The sequence below is a fragment of the Callithrix jacchus genome, chromosome 3 (genome assembly GCF_049354715.1).
Source record: "Callithrix jacchus isolate 240 chromosome 3, calJac240_pri, whole genome shotgun sequence".
NCBI classification, from domain to species: domain Eukaryota; kingdom Metazoa; phylum Chordata; class Mammalia; order Primates; family Cebidae; genus Callithrix; species Callithrix jacchus.
Genome location: NC_133504.1, coordinates 88,780,247 through 88,796,487, shown reverse-complemented (window position 1 = coordinate 88,796,487; position 16,241 = coordinate 88,780,247). Strand labels below are relative to the sequence as shown.

At 39.5% G+C, this 16,241-nt stretch overlaps 1 protein-coding gene and 1 long non-coding RNA gene across 4 annotated transcripts in view; one reads left to right on the top strand and one right to left on the bottom strand.

Moving 5' to 3' along the window:
- LOC103791908 (uncharacterized) overlaps nt 1–16,241 on the bottom strand; it is a 107,783-nt gene that overhangs the window by 62,683 nt on the left and 28,859 nt on the right. For 2 of the 3 annotated variants that reach the window (XR_008480122.2, XR_004740741.3), the window contains exons 2-4: nt 15,955–16,079; nt 5,370–5,506; nt 4,395–4,490 (exon numbers count right to left, since the gene is read on the bottom strand). This is a non-coding gene — a long non-coding RNA (uncharacterized LOC103791908). The remainder of the gene's footprint in view (nt 1–4,394; nt 4,491–5,369; nt 5,507–15,954; nt 16,080–16,241) is intronic. The other variant, XR_008480123.2, reaches the window with a different exon arrangement.
- Nucleotides 8,213–16,241, top strand: part of RPL34 (ribosomal protein L34) — a 45,507-nt gene continuing 37,478 nt past the window's right edge. Inside the window, exon 1 of the mRNA XM_003732452.5 lies at nt 8,213–8,566. The gene's annotated coding sequence lies outside the window, so the exon portion shown is untranslated. The remainder of the gene's footprint in view (nt 8,567–16,241) is intronic.

Sequence of the window (16,241 nt, the reverse complement as noted above, 5' to 3'; positions counted from 1 at the left end):
CTTAAAAGAATGTCTAAATATAAAAATCATAGGACTACAAAGAGCTTACATTTCATTAAGAAATAAAATGGGGAAAAAAATCAGTGGTAGGCAACCACAAACAAACCACCTCTTTTGCCAGAGCTGTTATTAACAAGTAACTAAGTCTGCAGATACTATTTTCACCTACTCTGTCCTTCACTGCATGTAGACTGGTAGATGGGTTCATGGGATCTACAGTGGGCAAGACACAAAAAGTACAGAGACAACTGAGATGGAAAACCACAGACATGTTGATCAGCTCTTGAATAATAAATATCTGCAAGACTATGAAATTGTTGGTGATTTATATATGAAAACAGTCTTGGTGCTAGTGAGAGAGAAAAGTTTAAGTAGCGGTATGAGAAGCTTACAGGAAAAAGCTAAAAATATTTCAAAGGAAAATCTGTGGGTTAGAAAAAAATATATTTCCATAAGCAATTTTATTTATCTCCTGGGTAAAAAACAAGATCATCTCTGCCTACGCTTGGTAAAGATGCTATGTATTTGGCTGCTACCATTTGAGAGAAGTAGAAGAGCATCGCAGTGTTCAGACTCCAGAGCCAGACTGTCTGGGTTCAATCCCAGTTCTGGAACTTTTCAGCTTTGTGGGCTTGTGCAAGCTGCACCACTTCTCTGTGCCTCAGTCGCCTTCTCCGTAAAGTTAGGATGATAATAGAGCCCATCTCATAACACTCTGACAAGGGCTAAAACAGTTAATATATCTAACATCTAGAATAGTTCTTGATATGTACTAGGTTTTCTCCTTGGATATTTGTTGTTATTTGCTACAACCTGGCAAAGATCAGACCCCAAAGGAATAATAGCTACTTTTTAAAAATAGTAGGATGTGCATTGGAACCGAATCATTTTCTGAGTGCAAAAAAGAAAAAAAAAATAGTAGGATGGGCCAAGCAGAGTGGCTCATGCCTCTAATCCCAGCATTCTGGAAGGCTGAGATGGGTAGATTGCTTGAGCTCAAGAGTTCAAGACCATCTTGGGCCATATGGAAACACCCCGTCTCTACAAAAAAATACAAAAATTAGCCAGGTGGTGCACACCTGTAGTCTCAACTACTTGGGAGGCTGAGGCGGAGGTTGCAGTGAGCCATAATCAAGCCACTGCATTCCAGCCTGGGTGATAGAGACAGACCCCGTCTCCAAAAACTAAAAATAAATAAATAAAATAAAAATATGATGTGAAGTCCTTAAAATGACCTATCAGGTGCCAATTAATCCACAAGTAGATAAAGAAAATGTGGTATATAAATAGATGGAATACTACTCAGCCATAAAAAGGAATGAATTAATGGCATTCACAGGAACCTGAATGGAATTGGAGACTATTATTCTAAGTGAAGCAACTCAGGAATGGAAAACCAAATATCATATGTTCTCACTCAGAAGTGGGAGCTAAGCTATGAGGATGCAAAGGCATAAGAATGATACAATGGACTTTGGGGACTTGGGGAGAAAGGGAGGGAAGGGGGTAAGGGATAAAGGCTACAAACTGGGTTCAGTGTTTACTGCTTGGGTGATGAGTGCACAAAAATCCCACAAACCACCACTAAAGAATTTACTCATATAACCAAATATAACCTGTTCCCCAAAAACCTATGGAAAAAAAATGATCTATTAAGAAAAAAAAATAGTAACATGTATTACTGAGTTTTGCTATCATGTGGTTTTTTTTAAGATACTTTTTTGAAAGTGTATTGGTTATTTATTGTTGCTGTAGCATATTTTCATAAATCCAGTGGTTTAAACAACACAAATATATTCTCTTCCAGTACTTAAGATTAGAAGTCTAAAATGGGTCTCACTGGGCTAATACCAAGGTGTTGGCAGGGCACTTCCTTTCTAGGACCTTTCAGGGAGAATCCATTTTCTTGACTTTTCTGGATCCTAGAGACTGCCCACATTCCTTTGCTGCTGGTGCCATGCCATTGTCAAAGCCAGCAATGGCCAGTCAAGATTTCTTACATCACTCTGATGCCGAATCTTCTACCTCCTTCTCCCATATTTCAAGACTCCTGTGATTTCACTGGACTCATCCTGATCATCCAGGATAGTCTCCCTATTTTAAGGTCAGCTGATTAGCAAACTCAGTTCATCTCCAACCCTGATTCCTCTTTGCCATGCAATGAAACATATTCACAGGTTCCAGAGATTAGGACATAGACACTTTGGGGGGCCATTGTTTTGCCTGATGCAGAGGGGAATAACATCTGTCTTAGAAGCTGGAATGATTAATATAGTCTGCATGGTAAAGGGAGAAGAGTTTTGGAGTAAGCAAATGAGAGGTCTGAGTTCAAGGCTGTGTTTGGCTATTAGCTAATTTTATAATCTTAAGAAATGTTAAGTCACTTTATCTCTTTGGACCTCTATGCAATAAGAGTTGATGTTATATGACCTATGACTCCATCAAATTAAAAATAAAGGGCAAAAGTCACAGGATTGTTCAACAAGGCATCAAGATACTCCTCTGCAGAGGATAGCTCTAAATTTAGTTTTTAAATGAGTCTACCTTTACCTGCCCTACTCAGCCCTACTTGGCTTTTCTCCTTTTCACTGTGTAAAAACCATGCATCCTCACAACTTCTGGATATTGGGAGAGGTGCAGTATTTTTGAGGCAAGATGTGTGAACTGTTTTATCTATGCACACCAACATTCGCTCCCACATGGGAGAAACTGTTTCTATGGTGTTCTTCCTTCCTTCCTTCCTTCCTTCCTTCCTTCCTTCCTTCCTTCCTTCCTTCCTTCCTTCCTTTCTCTCTCTCTCTCTTTCTCTCTCCCTTTCTTTCTCTCTTTCTTTCTTTCTTTCTCTTTCTTTCTTTCTTTCTCTTTCTTTCTTTCTTTCTTTCTTTCTTTCTTTCTTTCTTTCTTTCTTTCTTTCTTTCTTTCTTTCTTTCTTTTTTGAGACAAGTCTCACTCAGTCACCAGGCACCAGGCTGGAGTGCAGTGGCACGACCTCAGTTCACTGCAACCTCCACCTCCCGGGTTCAAGCAATTTTCCTGCCTCAGCATCCCAAGTAGCTGGGACTACAGGCACATGCCACCACGCCCAGCTAAGTTTTTTGTATTTTTAGTAGAGCCAGGTTTCACCATGTTGGCCAGGATGGTCTCGATCTCTTGATCTCGTGATCCACCCGCCTCGGCCTCCCAAGTGCTGAGATTACAGGCGTGAGCCACCACGCCCGGCCTCTATGGTGTTCTTTCTTAAACATGATTTCCTTTATTCCTATAGGTGGACACAAGTAATATTTTAAAATAAAATCTGATTCTATTGCAGCTATAATTAGAAACCATTTACTTGAAAGTTCTTCTTTTTGAAAATGGAGAGGAATACCTTATCCTTCCCATGACTTTCTGAATTCTTGAAAACCACTAGATCATCCCTTGTTCTCCTTCACAAGCCTTACTTTTCAATCCTTGAATCATATTTGTTGCAAACCTAAGAAACTACTTTTAACCCTTTGGGAGGGACTGTTGTTAATGAAAATGGAGGCATTAGGGCAGATATAAAGCCAAGAAATCCTATCATTCATTATGCTAAGCACATTAATAGAGTTTATTCTTGTACTGAAGATCCTGGAAAAAGAGATAAAAGAGACATTTCTTTATTTTTTAAATTCATTATTAAGCAGAAAAGAATCCATCTTAACTACTACAACTATTTATAGTCTCAGAAGTAGCTTGGTAACAGAAAATAATCCTGCCTGAACTAACAAATAAGCACTATAAATTCAAGCCTCAGTTATGTCATTAGCTGTGCGGCCATGGACAAGTCACTTGACCTCTGTAAACTTTCATTTCTTAGTGTTCATTCACTGGACTGCAAGAGAATAACGGTCCAACAAAGAGTAACAAAGAAAACATGACAGGGTAAAGAACACATTAAGAAGAAACCTATAAACCATTTTAAGAAGTGTTGAATTTCAAACACCACAAATTTAAACAAAATTCCCTCAACAGGGAATCGATGGCCCAGCCATTTGATTTATTCTGTCAACCCACCCAGGAATGCTAGCAGCTTAGGAAACGGTGATGATGAAAAGAAAACAAAAAAAGTTTGTAAAATTTGTTACTTTTTGGGAAACAAGTGAATATCTATTGTTTTGGGGGGGATTTTGTTGCTGTTGTTGTTGAGACAGAGTCTTGCTCTATCCTCCGGGCTGAAGTACAGTGGCACTATCTTGGCTCACTGCAACCTCTGCCTCCCGGGTTCAAACTATTCTCCTGCCTCAGCCTACCAAGTAGCTGGGGTTATAGGCATCTGCCATCGCACCCGGCTAATTTTTGTATTTTTAGTAGAGCCGGGGTTTCACCATCTTGGCCAGGCTGGTCTTGAACTCCTGACCTCATGGTCCACCTACCTCGGCCTCCCAAAGTGCTGGTATTACAGTCGTGAGCCACCGCGCTCAGCTGTGTTTTTTTATTTCATAATCAAACTTGTTTTCAATTTCAGGTTTCTATGAAACAAATGAAGACAACACTAAATATTGAGTTAGTTCAATTGAGCTTGACGCTATTGAGGGCCCAAGCAGAGGTTTATTTCCTCAAAAAGCAATCAACATTCTCCCTCTTGCACTACCAAAGTCTGCACCCTAACTAGGTAGTCACCTCAGAAACCTTAGTTTGGTAACCAGAGCACAGAGTAAGGGAGTATGAGACCATCATACCTCTAGTGGAAAAACAACTCAAACATGCCTGAGTGACAGACAACAGCCACAAACCGTGTCTCTTTTCCTTGTGAAAAATAGCCCATCTCCGTGCTTTGGCTGACTATTGAACCTTGAGGCCAGCCTCTGGTTCCAAACAGAAAGCAATGCAGATCTCAGTGTCATTCCAATCTAGTCTGTTTCCAGTTTCCACAGATGTTTTTAGCTGGTGGTAGGCTGTTGCCTTCAGGAGTTTGTCATTTACAGAATCTTAGAAAGTGGGTACGAGTGTTCCTTGCCCTCTTCCCAGGCAGGAACAGCTGTGTCATAGTAAATCCATCAGGCATTAACTGCTTCTTGTCCCAGACCTCCTGGGGTTGGCCTATCTTTCTAAGCCAATTTGAACCTCTCTTCTCTTTGTTCCCCCTTGGCTATCTATGACAAGGGGATGGCTCTTAGAGCTGTGTGGTCCAGGAGGGATATTTTGGGCTAATAACACCCATTGTGCTTGGAAACTTAACATTTGTATGGTACCACAATAAAGTTCCTGAGTAGAATTTGCTTGTCTGTGCTAAAAACTTCAGTAGACCATTGACAGGAGCCAAAGCCTTCAGTGAAGAGAGAGGGTAGAGTCTTATAGATGGGATGGGGCAGGAAGTAATAAAGTGTCTAGATGCGGGACTGACTTACCTTTATTGCCGAAGGTGTGATCTTGAAAGATTTGAAGGCGGAAATCAAGAAATTAATGTCGTATTGTCACTTTTCATTCCACAGCAAAATACATCTTCTCCTGATTTTTCTGATAGAATGATTCATTAACAAAAACTCTGCATTAAAAAAAGAAACACTTTCTTTAAAGTGTCTTGTGAAAAGGTATTGCTTATTATGCTATTTAGATTTGATTTCCTAGGGTGGAAATATTTGGCTGTCTTAACAACAGTGTATCAAGTATACAGACACAGAGCCAGTGACCCAGCTCCTTAAATAAATGATTTAAGTAGAAGTAACTCTCCACCTTCAGGACATAAAATCTGTTTTTGTTTCTGTTTTGTATACTAATATCAGCAAAGCCTTTCCATTTCTCTTTGCATTTGGAAATTTTTGGTTAAATTTTATTAGGTGGCTCTCTTTTAATGTATAAGTTTTTATATAATGTTGGATTAAGTTGATTATTCAGAATGCTTAAATTATAGTTGAACAGCTGTTAAAATTTGTAATTATTAGATTCACTTAGGCAAAAAATACTTTCTGCCTCTACACCCACCCCCTGCTTTTTTTGAGACTGAGTCTCGCTCTGTTGCCTAGGCTGGAGTGCAGTGGCGTGATCTCAGCTCACTGCAACCTCCACCTCCCAAGTTCAAGCAATTCTCCTGCCTCAGCCTCCCAAGCAGCTGGGATTACAGGCACCCCCCACTACGCTGGCTAATTTTGTATTTTTAGTAGAGATGGGGTTTCACCATGTTGGTCAGGCTGGTCTTGAACTCCTGGCCTCAAGTGTTCCACCTACCTTGGCCTCCCAAAGTGCTGGGATTACAAGAGTGAGCCACACACCCAGCCCTCAGCTCTTTTTAATAGAATCTTCAAAAATATAGCAGCTGGGGGTGGTGCATCACACCTCTAATCCCAGCACTTTGGGAGGCTGAGGCGAGTGGATCCCTAGAAGCTAGGGGTTTGAAACAAGGTTGGCCAACATGGTGAAACCCCGTCTCTACTAGAAATACAAAAATTAGCTGGAGCACAGGCCTGTAATCCCAGCTACTCAGGCAGCTGAGACACAAGAATCGCTTGAACCCGGGAGGCAGATGCTGCAGTTAGCTGAGATCACAACACTGCATTCCAGCCTGGGGGACAGAGGGAGACACCATATAAAAAACAAAAACAAAAACAAACAAACAAAGTATATTATTGCCCATATTAAACATCTTGTAGGGTACTGAGATCAAGATTCTGGATATGTTTGGATATTGTACAGCTATGGACTGAAGATTAGAATGAATATGTACCGACCTTAGAACTTGCCTTTGTAACTATTACTTTTTATTAAATGACCGATACTGCATTTTTTTATGATTTCCTTATTTTTCCCAAAAGCCAAGTGTAAAAGCTAATTGCAGTTAATTTATGGTTTCATTTAATTAAGTTCCACTTAAATAAGATTTTACTGTAACATGGTCAATTGTGTTATGAATATGAGATTTATTTGGGGCAATGTTAGCACTTACAGGCTGGAAGAAACCTAATGTCTTTAAAACTTGAAAGAAGAGCCTTCCTAGAACTTATTTTCTATATGCCACACAGGTCTGCCTCTTTCTTGTGAAAACTAATTCCAAGCATCTCTTTTTATCTCTAAGAACTCCAGCTCTGATTGTGTCCTTGCTTTGGTGACACCCTGCTGGCTCCTTTCTGTTGCTCAGAATTCGTCAAAAGAATGTGCAAGATCCTGATGAACTCAGTGTCCCTTAGCCATCGCTAGGTCAAGCCTTCCTCTCTGAAGAGTCCTTCTCATCCTTATGCTTGCTTCCAGAGTTGGTGGGGTTGGCTTTGGAACAGGACTTAATTTTACCTCCTGTGCTCAATTGCTTTCTTTCTTTTAAATAATGAAAAGCCAGCAAAGAATAGCTTAATGCATAAGGAAAAATGAATTTAGGGAAATTATTCATCTGACTGTAAATAATAGCTTCATGGATATGAAGTAGCTAATTCTCGACAATATTAGAAGCTCTCTCAATAAAAGCAAGAGAAAGCAAAGATCCTAGAAATTTCTTTGTCATGCTTAAAAGTCCTCTGTCCCCCCATCCCCACAACTCCCTGGTTTTTTTAGAAGGGATATTTGTTCTCTCTTATAATCTGGAAATATATGTGCCTAATTGAAATAAGATGTACTCTTTAAATGATAAAAATAAAAAGTGATCAAAATAGATTTCTGTTATCCTTGGGGCATTGGGAGTTTAAATGCAAACTGCATGGCTTGCAGTGTGGGGAATTAATTATTGGTAATTGAAGTTGTAAGCTTAATTCCCTGCTTGCTTCAATGAAAATGAATCCTTTTATTTAATATTGAAATAAGCACCACTAACCTCATGATCTGGGACAGCACATGCTCTCAGCTTTTGAGCAACAGTGAATGTTTAAACAGCTTTATCTTTTTAACACTGAATTGTGATTAAAACAAAATAAAACAAAAACACGGGGGTTGAGGGAGGGCATAAATACATTAGCAAATAACATAATAGATGGTATTTGGGTACTCTTAATAAATCTTGTTCTCATTCACCAGTTAGAGACTTTATTTTGCATTCAAATAAAAGTCTAAACCGTTTAAAAATGCATTTATACTTTTTGAAAACTTGTCCTGAGTAAAATGTTTCCATTGGCTTGTTTCGTCGTGTTGAAGCTGGGTGACTGTTCAAACTGCTGGGCAGGTAAATTTCTCTGCCCTGTGTGTCCGCTGTGAGGAGTTCTTGTCTTCCTGAAGAAGCATTCAGCTAATCATGATGTGGACTTTGCTTCCTGCCCAGTCCTCTCGTTCTCTCAGTCTGTGCCTGTCTCAAGGACCATCTCTGGATATTTACCCTGACTGTTCTGTGACTTAGGTCTGGCAGATTTCCAGGCCCCCCATCCTGTGCCTGCTTTTTGCCTAATGAACATCTCCTACTCCTCTCTCAGGACTCAGCTCAAACATTATACCTGAGATGAAGGCAAGTACCCCTCTCTTATATTCTTACCACAGGAAATCATGTTGCAATTACTTGATTCATGCTTGTCCGTTCTGCCAGAGCACAGGTTCCAAGAAAACCGGGGCAGTGTCTGCCTTGTTCACAGGTAGAGAGAGGTCCAGTAACCAGTTCAGAGCCTCGCACATTCAGAGGATCAAGAAGCATATTTGGGTGAGTGAATGAATAAATGAATGAATGGTGAATGAATGTTAAGGTTGATCTGAGAGACCCTTGGCAAAATTCCCAGTTTATAGTCCTGAAGCATCTGTAACTATTATAATACAATTAATAATTCCTTTTTCTCATTTTTAAATAGGAAATGAATGGGATTCGTGTTTTCTAACTTTCTGTTTATTGTACTTTATACTTAGTCCTCAGTCAAATTTCCTAGCAGACAATTCATCCATATTTCAGTAAATATCACCTGTAATTGTGTAATAAATAACACAAAAGTTAAGCTTGTTGTTTAATGTGTTTATTAGAGAAAAACCTAGATATTGAAATTCTGTCAAATGAAATAGTGTTGTTTTCACACACACTCAGTGGAACCTATCATTTCTGACCTAGGAGAGGTCTGTTCTTTAAGTAACCAGCTTCTGTGTCCATAAAGTTTGGTCATGGGTCATAGAAAATTCCTTTGGGTTAGCTCCAAGGGCCAAGTTTGCTCAGATTGCTCAAACTTTCAAAACTATTTTTCTCAAAAGCACAGGGCCTAAAAGAACACTTGTTTGATCTAAATATGGTTTCACATTGTCATGGACAAAAAGTAAAGGAGACAGAAGAATGCTTTGGTCTTTTTCTCAGTATCCTCAAACTTCTGTTTCGCTCGTTTTAAGATAAGCAAAAGTAGATCTAAATGGTTTTCTGGGTTAAGATCATAGACTAAACCACACATCTAATTTTGCTCCCCTGCAAAATTCCACTAAAACTTGAATAAAGTGATTTTCTTTAAAAGGCACAATTCACATGAAAAAGAATCCAAAAATAAAAAAAAGAAGAAACTAAAAAAAAACTGGGAAAAAAAAAAAAAAAAGGCCAGGCGAGGTGGCTCATACTAATCCCAGCACTTTGTGAGTCAGAGGTGGGCAGATCACTTGAGGTCAGGAGCTCGAGACCAGCCTGGGCAACACAGTGAAACCCCATCTCTACTAAAAATACATAAATAAGCCAGGTATGGTGGCAGGCACCTGCAATCCCAGCTACTCAGGCAGATGGGGCAGGAGAATGGCTTGAACCCTACCATTGATGTAGAGGGCAGTGCCATATACCCCTACCACTGGTGTAGAGGGGAGTCCAAAATAATGAAGGAGCTAAAATAAAGATTGAGTGAAAGCTGTTCCATTGGGTTAAACCTCTATATCTTTACTCACATTGCCCTTTCCTCACCTGCTTATAATGATTTATTCTTAGGAGTAAGCACAGCAGAAGGCCTCTGAAATGTAGGACACAAGATACAATTAAAGATGTATCATCAGACCAAACACAGAGAGATTGCATGACTGAATGCATATGGAATGCTAAAACTTTTCATCTCTTCCTCCACTTGGCTTCCAGAATGTCAGAAGCCTGGTCATTTCCCTTTAATAAGAAGATTGGAATAATGTTTTCTGCCAAAAATGCCAAAGTAGGAGGAAAGCTTTTTTTGGTTTTTGTGTCATTATTTTCTTTTTTATTTTTTTTTTTGAGATGGAGTCTTCCTCTGTTGCCTAGGCTGGAGCACAGTGGCACAATCTCCACTCACTGTAGCTTCTGGCTCCCAGGTTCAAGCAATTCTCCTGCCTCAGCCTCTGGAGTAGCTGGGATTACAGGTGTACACCATGACACTTGGCTAATTTTTGTATTTTTAGTAGAGATGGGGTTTTGTCATGTTGGCCAGGCTGGTCTCGAACTTCTGGCCTCAAGTGGTCCACCCACCTGGGCCTCCCAGAGTGCTGGGATTACAGGCATGAGCCATTGTGCCCTGCCAGGAGGGAAGATTTTTTAAATATTGACATGAGAAGTTCACCAACAAAGAGCCTATCCAGATCACTTGACAGTGACACCCAAAATAAACAAGCTTCACAGAAGCACTCAGAGCAACCAATTAGTATTTAAATCCCTTGTTCTTAATCATAAAGAAAGGATGAGCAGATATGAAAGATAAAGACCAAACCAATAAAGAAGAAAGCAACTTGAAGGAAATAGAGATTATATGCAGGAATAAAAAAAAAACATCCAACAAAGCTATTCTTTTTTTTTTTTTTTGCCTTTGAGACAGGGTCTCATTCTGTTGCCCAGGCTGGAGTGCAGTGGTACTATCCTGGCTCACTGTGGCTTTGATCTCCTGGGCTCAATCAATACTCCCACTTAACTCTCCTAATTAGCCAGGACCACAGGCAGGCACTATCATGCCCAGCTAGTTTTTAAAATTTAATTAAATTAATTTTTTTTTTTTTGAGATGGAGTCTCACTCCACGGCCTAAGGTTGAGCACAGTGGCAGAATCTTGGCTCACTGCAACCTCCACCTCCCGGGTTCAAGCAATTCTCCTACCTCAGCCTCCTGAGTAACTGGTATTACAGGTGTCTGCCACCACACCTGGCTAATTTTTATATTTTTAGTAGAGATGGGGGTTCACCATGTTGATCAGGCTGGTCTCGAACTCCTGACTTCAGGTGATGTGCCCACCTAGGCCTCCCAAAGTGCTGGGATTACAGGTGTGAGCCATTGCACCTGGCCACCAGCTAATTTTTATAGTTTTTTAAATTTTACTTTAAGTTGTGGGATACATGTGCTGGACGGCAAGTTTGTTACATAGGCATACATGTGCCATGGTGGTTTGCTGCACCTGTCAAACCATCATCTAGGTTTTAAGCCCCTCGTGCATTCGGTATTTGTCTTAATACACTCCCTTCCCTATCCCCCTACCCTCAACTTCTGTATTTTTAGTGGAGACAGGGTCTCGTCATATTGCCCAGGCTGGTGTCAAACTCCTGAGCTCAAGCAATTTACCCACCTTGGCTCCCAAAGTGGGCCACCGTGCCTGGCTGAACAAAGCTATTCTTAATAACCTCAGAGAGGCCAAGTGTGATGGCTCCTGCCTATAATCCCAGCACTTTGGGAGGCTGAGGCAGGCAGATTATGAGGTCAGGAGTTCAAGATCAGCCTGACCAACATGGTGATACCCCATCTCTACTAAAAATACAAAAACTAGCTGGGTGTGGTGGGGCACACCTGTAATCCCAGCCACTCAGGAGGTTGAGGCAGGAGAATCACTTGAACCCAGGAGGCGGAGATTGTAGTGAGCCAAGATCCTGCCATTGTACTCTAATCTAGCCTGGGCGACAGAGCAAGACTCTGTCTCAAAAAAATAAAATAAAATAAAAATAAACACTAAGCCCTTTCTTGCTCAGGGACTGAAAACCGTCTTTGTAAAACTAATGTAAAACCACAGGATTAGGATTATGGGAGGAGGCTGAACTCTGCTAAAATATAGGAGTAGTTTCTATAATCCCTTGGGGGATCATGTGGCCAGAGTTCACCAGATTTGTAAGTTCTCCAATTGCTCTTCAAGATAACATCACTATTGTAAAACCTAAAATTATTTATTATTTTTTGCAATATTTTTCAGACTATCCCCACCCACACTCATGACTCAGGACTCAACTAATCCTGTAACCTCACCCAGAAGCTGATTCAGTACACAAGGACCATTCTCCACACTCCTATGATTTCATCTCCAACAAATCAGCAGGACCACTCCCTAGACCCCCACCAAATTGATCATAAAAACCATAGCCTTCAAGCCTTCAGGGTAGCTAATTTGAGTGATCACTTAGTGATCTATTTCTCCTGCATGGGCCAGCCTCATGTCAATGAAATGCTACTGCAATGCTGTGGTCTCAGTGAATTGATTTTGTCTGTGCAGTGGACAGAAAGAATCTGTTTGGCAATTGCAACACTGTCTTTAAAACAACAACAATAAAAATTCTTAAGTTAAAGCATTTCTACTGCAGTTCTATATTCAGCCTAACTGTCAAATGTGCAGGAGGGAAGAATAAAAACATTTTCAGGCCAGTCGCTGTGGCTCGCGCCTGTAATCCCAGCACTTTGGGAGGCTGAGGTCAGGGGATCACCTGAGGCCAGGAGTTCCGAGACTAACCTGGCAAAAACATGGTGAAACCCTGTCTCTACTAAAGATGCAAAAATTAACTGTAATTCCAGCTACTTGGGAGGCTGAGGTGGGAAATCACTTGAACCGCGGAGGAGGCAGATGTTGCAGTGATCCGAGATCCCACAATTGTACTCCAGCCTGGGTAACAAAAGTCAAACTCCATCTCAAAAAATAAAATATTTTTTAAATGCAACACCTTAGGACAGTAAGTCACAAAAGAAGCTCTCAATGAATGGTAGTAATAATTAATATAAATTAAAAGTGCCAACCTGGTGAGAGACAGCTAGATTGCTTTTAATTCTCCACTTCACAAATATAACAAAAAATATTCATATGTGGCTTATGTAGAAAAAATACTATTTTCCAAACATTTCCAGACCTTTTGCTCAGCACAGAGTAGGACTGCACTTCCTGGTTATTTACTTTCCCCTTGATGATAACTGTGACGAAGACACCTCTTTGGTGGAGGAAATGTGCGTTGAATTGATATGTATTACTTAAGGGTAAAAGTTTTCAGAACCAATATAGAATTTTTAACTTTCAGATTACTAGTGAATGTCTCTGTCACTGAATTACCTATTAACATGCTATATACATTTTTTTTTTTTAATTTGGGGTTGTTTTTGCTATATGGGATTTCTATGTCTACACAGGGTTTATAACTATTGAGCACTTGAAATGTGGCTAGAAATGAATTTTTCATTTCATTCCATTTAATTTAAAATTGAAGCAGCATTTTGGTAAATGCATGCTTTACTTTAACTGTTATATCATTTTAAGATATTGTTATTGTTTTACTAGTGCACATTTTAGGTTCATACATTATTTCTTATATTACACATAAATACATCACTAATGTAGCCAGTGTCAATGGACTGATATGGTTTGAATGACTTTTTTCTATGAACTATGTAACACTGTAATGTGTTTATTTGAATATTTTATGCAAACAGCAACAATTATAGCGATATCCACTTAAACCATCAATGACAAATTTATGCACCCTGCCAATCGCTACCCTTTAATTGGCATATTTAGATTAGTTATATAGAAAGTAATGATTGATATGCTGAGCTTAAGTTGGCTATTTTATCATTTGTTTACTGTTTTTTCCCTTTGTTTTTCATTTGTTTCCCCTTTCTCAACCTTCTGTGAATCATTTGAAAATGTTTTAGAATTACATTTTGACTTTATAGTTTTTTGAGTGTATTTCTTGGAATAGTTTTCTTAAGTTTCCCTCAATATTACAATATACTTGCATCGTTTATCATAGTCTAACAGCGTTGACATTTTACCACATTGGGCGTAGAAACCTTACTTCTGTTAGGTCCCTGCACTCTCTCACTTTTTAATTGAAATGTTTGTTGAGATAACTGTAGATTCACATGCAGTTGTAATAAATAATAGAGAGAGATTCCTTATATGCTGATTCCAGTTTTCCTCAATGGTAAAACTTTAAAAAACTGTATCATAACAGCATAACTAGGATACTGACACTGATACAATCCACAGATCATATTCAGAGTTTCCCATTGGAGTCATTTGCGTGCATGTGATGTACTAAGTTCCATATATATATACACATTTTTGTGGTTATTTATTTATTTATTTATTGAGACAGAATCTCCCTCTGTTGCCCAGGCTGGAGTGCAGTGGCACAATCTCTGGTCACTGCAATCTCCACCTCCCAAGTTCAAGCTATTCTCCTGCCTCAGCCTATGGAGTAACTGAGATTACAGGCATGTGTCACCATGCCCGGCTCATGTTTGTATTTTTAGTAGAGACAGAGTTTCACCATGTTGGCCAGGCTGGTCTCGAACTCCTGACCTCAGGTGATCCATCCACTTGGGCCTCCCAAAGTGCTTGGATTACAGGCATGAGCCACCACACCCAGCCAAGTTCCATATATTTATATCTTCTGTGCAGGTTTGTGTATCCATCGCCACAGTCAAGATGCTGAACAGTTCCAACATGACAGGGAGCCCACCTTATGCCTTTTATCCTACATCCACCTCTCTCCTACCACTGCCAACCACTTTTTAAAATTCTAGACCAACAAGATGACTAATATCCTAAAATATCGTACAGTCTGCAGAGAAACTTAGAATAATGTACAAATTAAATCCATTACTTCCCATCCCTTCAGAAATTATTAAATAATTATAAAAAGGCTCTGGGTACATATTGACAGGATATTGAAACTGATGCAAGCTACTGATTATATTCACATGTCCTAATTTTACTAGTATTCATTTATGTGTCTCTGTGTGTTTATATATTGTTTCTTTTTTCATTTTTATTATGTGTTTGTGTATTTTTTGTACAGTGTTATCACCTATGTAGGTCATGTACCCAATGCTGCAGTCAAGATATCCAACAGTTCCAAAACACAAAGATCCTCTGTGTTGTTCTCATAACCACATCCTCCTGCCTCCCCCACCCCCACTCTCTGGTAGCCATTTGTCCTGGCAATATATCTTCATTTCTAAAATTTCATCATTTCAAAATGTTAGAAAAATGAAACCATATAGTATACAACCTTTAGGTGGCCTTTTCTATTCAGCATAATTCCCTAGCAATTTATTTCTCCCCACCTCTTAAATGTAATGCCTCAAGTATTTTCTCTGCATACATTGAATACCACATGTGATTGGTATTGTCATTTTTTAATCCTGTGATGGGCAGAATAATGCTACCCTCAAAGATGTCCACATCCTAATCCCCCAAAACAGTTATAGGTTATATGGCAAAGGGGAAGTAAGGTAGCATGTGGAATTAGGGCCGCTAATCAGCTGACTTTAAAATAGAGAGATTATTCTATACTATCGAGGGGAACCCAATACAGTCATAAGGATTCTTAAAAGTGGAAGAGCAGCGAGTCCTATGCCCAGAGTCCCAGCTACAGGGGAGGATGAGGTGAGGGGATTGCTTGAGCTGAGGAGTTCCAGGCCAGCCTGGACAATATAGCAAGACCCCATCTCACACAAATATACATATATACATACATACTGAAATACATATACAAATGAGGGAGAGTGAGGCAAAAAAGAAAACCAGAGAGGTAGCAGTGTGATCATGAGAAGGACTCACCAACATTGCTGGCTTTGAAGATAGAAGAAAAGTGCCATTAGCCAAGAAAATCAGATGTCCTCTCAAGGATGGGAAAGACAAGGAAATGGATTCTGCCCTAGAGTCTTCAGAAGGCAGGCAGCCCTGCGGACACCTTGATTTTAGCCTAGTGAGACTCATTTTGTACTTCTGATCTCTAGAACTATCAGGTAATTTATTTGTATTGCTTAAGCCATTGGGTTTGCAGTTACTTGTTACAGCAGCAATAGGAAACAAATTTGAACCATTAAACATGATTTTTAAAACTCAAGAGGTAAAACATAGTCTGTTATAGTTACCCTATTTTTGTTCATTCCATTGTTCTTTCGTTCTGAAGTTCTGTGCCTGCTTTATTTCCTTTGAGGAATATCCTTAGTCATTCTTTAAAGGTAGGTTGACTGGTAATTCTCTTAGTTTCCTTTGTCTGAGAAGAAATTAAATTTCAATACCTAGTATTGTAACTATGATAAAATCATTTTCTAGCTTAAAAGTGAACCAAATTTAAACATAAAATAAATGCATACCACTAATGCAGAATAAAGCAGAGATACAGAAACCAGGACTACAAATGGGCCATTCAGAAAAA